General features: G+C 48.4%; 1 pseudogene; it reads left to right on the top strand.

The window, feature by feature from the left end:
- Window positions 1-4,061: 4,061 nt before the first annotated feature.
- On the top strand, window positions 4,062-6,116 carry LOC131423166 (leukocyte immunoglobulin-like receptor subfamily A member 6; annotated as a pseudogene).
- Window positions 6,117-6,548: the final 432 nt, after the last annotated feature.

The following is a 6,548-nucleotide window of genomic DNA, read 5'->3' as shown; positions in this document are numbered from 1 at the left end:
AGAAATGTTTCTAGATGAGATAATCTCTGTGTGGTAAAGTAAAAAGTTGTAAAATGCCATTTAAAAAGATTTTGAGGAAACTAGACTTACTTTAAAAGCTTGAGAAAGGAAGAAAGAAGAAAAAGGTATTTGTACATGGCAGATTGAGACAAAGCATCTTAATGGAAAAAAAAAAAAAGCCTTTGGTTGAAGGGCAGCATGTAAACTAACATTAAAGCGATTTAAACAGAATCTGAGCCTCGTTTAAAAGAGTGAAGTTGTAGGTGGTGAAAAAGTACATTTAAAAGTACAGTATAGATGATAATTAAAAGGCTTTTAAAGGTTAAATTGAAGGTGGTCGAGATACCTTCATGGCGGAAAAAAGAAAAAAGAGATATAAAAAGATTCAAGATGTGGAAATATATTTTAATATGGAAGGTTAAAAGAAAAAGAAATGTTTCTAGATGAGATAATCTTTGTGTGGTAAAGTAAAAAGTTGTAAAATGTCTAAGTAAGTTGCAAAAGTCTTTAAAAGGCTAAATTGAAGGTGGTTAAAATGCCTTCATGACGGAGGAAAGACTGCGTCATTCGAAGCCTAGTTAATCGTAAAGGCATTACTTAAAAAAAATGGGAAGATAATAGGATAAAAGATACTTAGATAAAGAAGATTAAAAATTTGAAGTGAAAAACTTTAAAGACAGAAGTATAGAAAGTTAAAAAGAAAAAAAGGTAGAAAAGATGTAGGAAGATAAAAAAGATGTAGAAAGACAAGAATTTTAAACCCCAAAAATAAAAAAAAATAAAAATAGGAGGAAAAAAAGCAACTAAGGGTGAATGTACTAACCTTAAAGGAAAACTAGAAGATAGAAACAAGATAAAATGGTTAAAAATGTCAAATAAAGGTATTTCAGATAAAAAATGCAAAAGCTAAGACAACTATTAGATACAGACATATACTTATTAAAGCAAAAAGAGGGAATTGGAAGGGGATATATATCCCCCAAAGATAAACTTAAAATAACACTTTTTACTCTAAACTTTTTAAATTTGGATTCATCAGGACTTAGTGCTGTGGAAAGGCATATGTGTCCAAAAAATGTACATAAGCCTAAGGTACTTTGGAAAGATATTCTAACAGGACAATGGAAAGGTCCTGACCCAGTGATTGTCTGGAGTCGGGGGTCTGTTTGTGTTTTTCCACAGGGAGAACAGCAGCCGATTTGGATTCCAGAGAGATTAACTAAAACAGTTTCTACAGATCAAAAAGAAGATGATTTGACTCAAATCCATAACAGCTGATATCCAGAGCTCCAGCTTGGCCATTCTTACATCTGCGACAGTGATTAACCAGGCCACATCATAAGGTTCTATTTTTATTTTTTGAGCTCATACAAACCTAGGTTAATGTTTTTCTGATCAGTTTTATTTTTTGACTGTGGAGTTTTTAAACATTGCAATGGAGATTTCACCCAGGTAAAGCTACAAGGCCTTTACTATTTTCTTATGTGTTGTACGTTTGTGTGCACTCTTGTGTTTTGTGTTGTATGTCTGTATGTGCGTATGTCCATATTTCTTACATGAGGAGCGCTCATGAAAAAATGGATCCGAATTATTATTATTTTTTTTTATTCACGTGATTTAAATGGTTCAATTTAAATTAGGTAAACAGCTGTTAAGGATTGTTTTTAAAGGTGGTTAACAGATCTGTTTGTTTACTAATTTAAATTAGGTAAACAGCTGTTAAGGATTGTTTTTAAAGGAGGTTAACAGATCTGTTTGTTTACTTTCACCTTTCCTTTTCATTATATTTAATAATTCTTTTCAGGATAATGTCTATTTAGCATCATTGCCAGAATTCCTATCTTCATCCCAGTGCCGGTGAAGACAAAGATAAAACCAAACTACAGCTTCTATGATAGCTATCACAGTAAACTGTATAAACTGATGCATCAATGAATATAACTCAACAAGTAATGCTCAATCAAGGAGTCAACTTACTTTGGGAGGAAACGGATTTTGGGAGGAAATGGACATATTGATAGATTCCTCCACTTTGAACTGCTTGCAGAACTTGCCTGGACTATGTAACTATCGTTTGGTGCAGCGAATTGTGGTAATGCTGGCATATCTTTGCTGATGGTGTCACCAGTGATGCAATTTTTATTTCCTTGCCAGTGCACCCCATGTTAATTGTGATAGTGCTGGCATATCTTTGCTGATGGTGTCACCAGTGATGCAATTTTTCCCAAGGAGCTGTCAATTGGCTTGGTGTCGTGGCATTTCTGTATCCTCCTCCCTTCTGCCTGTGATGCTCTAAAATTTGGGGGCCAATGGCTATATGCTGGACCGGTAGTCAGTGACGGGTATGATCCAATTGCAGTGGTATCAACCTAAGACAGGAGGCTGACGCCTAAAGATCAGTTTTCCGATGACGGGTAAGAACCATATGTTGAATTGGACAACCTACCAGGCACGGTCCTTAAGCCACATTAACCTCACTCCCCCAATGGCACCAAGGCCAAATTTGGGGGCCAACAGAGGTGAGGCAAAGAACCTCACCCCCCCACACTGGTGCATGGACCTATCCACAAGTATGGCTGTATGCTGGACCGGTAGTCAGTGACGGGTATGATCCAATTGCAGTGGTATCAACCTAAGACAGGAGGCTGACGCCTAAAGGTCAGTTTTCCGATGACGGGTAAGAACCATATGTTGAATTGGACAACCTACCAGGCACGGTCCTTAAGCCACATTGCTTTTGTTTAATTAATCAGAAGGGGGGAGATGCTGGGAGCCATTAGCCAAGTAGGTATGACAATTTCCTTGCCAGCGTACCCCATGTTGCTTAGTGGAAGGACTCGTGGAAATAGGACATTTTGCAGTGACATTGCATGTAGGTGACCTTGCTCAACGACCAAGGCAGATCCGGGTTTAGGGTGGTTCCAGGTTTAAGATTATTCCTGCTGGGAATAGGGCATATCCTGCTGCCTGAGTTCCCCTTGAGTTCTCATGAGATTCAGACAGTATTTTTTGGGAGACAGAAGCCCAGTGGGGGTGGATTTGGGCAGAGAACGTGGATTTCCCCAGAACGTGATTGTAGACGGCTGGTGTGAGTTCGGGAATAAAGAGTTGCTGTTTGAATCTACAAGCTGTGTGGTGGCTTGTGATTTTGTGCCCAGCCAGACTGCGGCATCAGTAGTTGCCAGCAAACCTCTCTGAGCATTTTCATGTGCCATCCATCATTGTACATCTACCCCTGAAAAATGTTTCTTCAGGTTCTTCAGCTAATTTTCACTTATTTGGTTTCCTGTTATTAAATTGTCTGACATCTTTACATATTTTGGAAATTAACCCCTTTGCAAATGTTTGCAGGCAGATATTTTTTTCTCAGACCCTGGGTGTCTCCCTCCTCTGCTGGCTGATTCCTTGCTGTGCTTGATCTCATCTCATGTCACCCTGCCTGTGTGTTTTCATGTCATCTGCGCCCTTGAGCTCACCTCTAAGGCGTCCCCACCCAGATCCATGTCCCGCAGTTTCCCAACGTGTTCACCCAAGAGTCCTGCAGTTCAGATCTTTGCCCTCGATACTTGGCACTGAATCCGGGGGGGTCTGCCAATGAGCCGCAAGCCCACCCACTTTATTCTGTACCTTGAGATGGAGTTTGCTGCGTGGCCAGTCTGGCCTTAGACTTGAGGTCCACCTGCCTCAGCCCCCAGGGAGCCACTGCGGCTGGCCCAGCCCTTCTGTGTGGCTCTGGGATGTGTGTGGAGAAGGAGATCTGTGCGGGGAGTCTCGGGGGTTTGCCTCATTCTTCTGCGTGGGGGTGTCCAGCTTTCCCAGCACCATTAATGAAGAGGTCCTTCCCCGACTGTGAGTTCCTGCCAGTTTGGTCAAGAGTCAATCAATGTCAGGCTGAGACGGGAGCATCCAAAGGTCAAAGCCAGCCTCAGCAACTTAGCGAGATGTGAGCGTCCTAGCAAGACCCTCTCTCCAAACCATCATAAAAGGCCGGGATGTGGCTCGGTGCTCAAGGGACCCTGGGGCCAATCCCAGGGCTGGAAAAGTCACTCCGTCCCGACCGCATGGCCCCACCTCTGGGCTCGAGGGTCTGTTTCTGTGCCCGTGTCACACAGCAGCTCCTGTGGCACAGCCCTGCCGATGGCCAGGCCCGCCAGCAAGGCCTCCACCTTCCCTCCCCTTGCTCCAGGGGGTCCGGCTATTCTTGTGACTCCAGGAGAATTTTCAACAGTTTTCCTATTTCTGTGAAAACAAAAAATCTTGGCATTCCCAGGGGACAGCACGTTCTGTCCATGGCTTTGGGAACTGTGGCCTTTCCACCTCATTTCCTGCAGTCCCTGGGCCTGGGCACCTCTGGACGTCTGTGTCCTCTTCGGTTCTGCCGGGGCACTCCGAGGCTTTCAGCGGACACCTGTTTTTCGTCCTGTGTTAAATGTCCTCGCATTTTCCTTTCTGACACCACTGTGCATGGAGTGGTCCCCTTGATGTCCCTTTGGACAGCTTCCTGTTGGTGTGCACCAGTCTCCCTGCTCAGGATGGGGCCGTGGCTCTGCAGAGGGTCCGCCAAGCGCACCTGAGCCCCGGCGGGATCCCAGCAACGCAGACAGGGAAGGATGCGTGTGCGCTGCGTCGACCCCGCACCTGCCCTTCTCTGAGCTGTTGGCCAGGTCTACGGTCCTTCTGACGGAGTCTTGAGGGATCTCCACAGACAAGGCCTCGGGGGTCTCTTCTTTCTTCCCTCCTGGGAGCCTCTCAGGGCGGGGTCCAGCCTGGCGGCCCTGGCTGGGATCTGTGGGACAGCCCTGCACGTGGGTCTGAGGGGAGACACCTGGAGCAAGGGTCACGGCCCCGTCCTTCAGGGAGGGAGGGTCCTATGTACCCAGGAGGCGCTCAGCACTCGCAGAGCTGTGTGTCTCCACACGTGAGCTCTCGGGGAAGGAAGGCCCTGCTCAAGGTCACACAGGGGACAATAGATGGACATTCAAATAAAGCCAGCTTTCCCCCAGAATCAGATGTGGACCCAATCATCGTCCCTCAGGTGGAAGGCAGGACACGGGTGGGAAGAGCGTCCCCTGGAAGGAGACTGGAGCCGAGGAGGCAGGGAGGGGTCTCTTATGAGGAGCCGCTTCCGAAAACACTCTAGTCCAAGCTCAAATCAAAGAGAGCTTTACTGACCTGGCCAGGGACTGTCACCCACCTGTAGAGACTGCAGCTCTGGGGGACAACACAATTTCCAGACCTGTGTCTTGAGAATTTAAGGACGAACAGCACAGGCTCGAGTGTCACTCAGAAGTCACCTATGGCAGATTCACTCTGTCCAAGGAGGTGAGACAGCACCCCCAAATGCTGTTCCCAACAGCTCAAGGCGCGGCTCTATCAGACCCACTTCAGGCTGGGCCTCTCAGCAATATCCCCTGGTGGTCAGTACAGGTGCTATGGTGGACAAGGCCTCTCCTCTGAGTGGTTGGTTCCCCAGTGACCCCCTGTATATCTGGGTCACAAGTGAAGAGCCCAGAGGGTGCCGTCAGGGACAAGACTCTGCACAGTCCTGTTGGGGAGCCCCAGGAGGTAACGGCCAGGGTGAGGTGAGGGGTCTCAGGAGGGAGAGAGACAGGGAGGGGCAGAGAGGACAGAGACAGGGGGACACAGGGACAGGAAGAATCAGAGACAATGAAACAGACAGAGAGCACAGGGTCCTCAGAGAGAGGCCCTGGGGAGGTCTCAGCTCAGAACAAGCTGGGGCCACCCTCACCCTCCTTCCTCTCTCTAGGACAGCTCCCTGGCACACCCTCCCTCTCAGTGCAGCCTGGTCCCACAGTGTCCTCAGGGGAGAACATGACCCTGCTGTGTCAGTCACTGATCAAGATGGACACTTTCCTCCTGTGCAAGGAGGGGGCAGCTGATCCCCCCCTGCGTCTGAGAGCAGAGTACCGAGCCCCATGGTACCAGGCAGAGTTCTCCATGAGAGCTGTGACCCCAGCCCTCGGGGGGACCTACAGGTGCTATGGCTCTCACAGCTCATCCCCCTACCTGCTGTCACGGCCCAGTGCCCCCCTGGACCTGGGGGTCTCAGGTGAGTGACCCTGACCCCATCCTCTGTGAGCTCAAGGATTCCCTCAGGGCCCTGCCCAGGACAGCTCTGTGACATGAAGACAAGAGGGGAGGAGAGTGGAGGATCCTGGGGAGGGTCCTGCCCCCAGAGGAGGTAGAGAGTGGGGACCTCCCACTGTGGCATGTCCACTGCTCAAGGTCAGGCAGAACTAGGAGCAGGAGGGATGGAAGGAGACCTGGTGACCCTCAGAGGGGGCAGGATGGAGACTGGGGATAGGAGAGAGACCCCACCCTCCCCTCCTGAGTGAGTCTCCATCTCAGAATCAAAACCTGAGGGTGTCCACCCCCAGCACCCACTCCTATGGCCACCAGACCCAGGCTGGGGTGGCCCTTGGCAGGGCCCTGCTGAGCTCACCTGGTGGCCCATGTCACTGCCCACCTGGGACGTGGGAAGGTCCTGCACCTGCTCCTCACTCCCCTTTTACTGTGTGGCCTCTGCA

This window comes from Marmota monax, unplaced genomic scaffold, assembly GCF_021218885.2.
Source record: "Marmota monax isolate L192 unplaced genomic scaffold, Marmota_monax_Labrador192_F-V1.1 WCK01_AAM20220418_F8-fsc00215, whole genome shotgun sequence".
Lineage (NCBI taxonomy): Eukaryota > Metazoa > Chordata > Mammalia > Rodentia > Sciuridae > Marmota > Marmota monax.
This window is presented reverse-complemented; position numbering and strand designations above follow the sequence as displayed.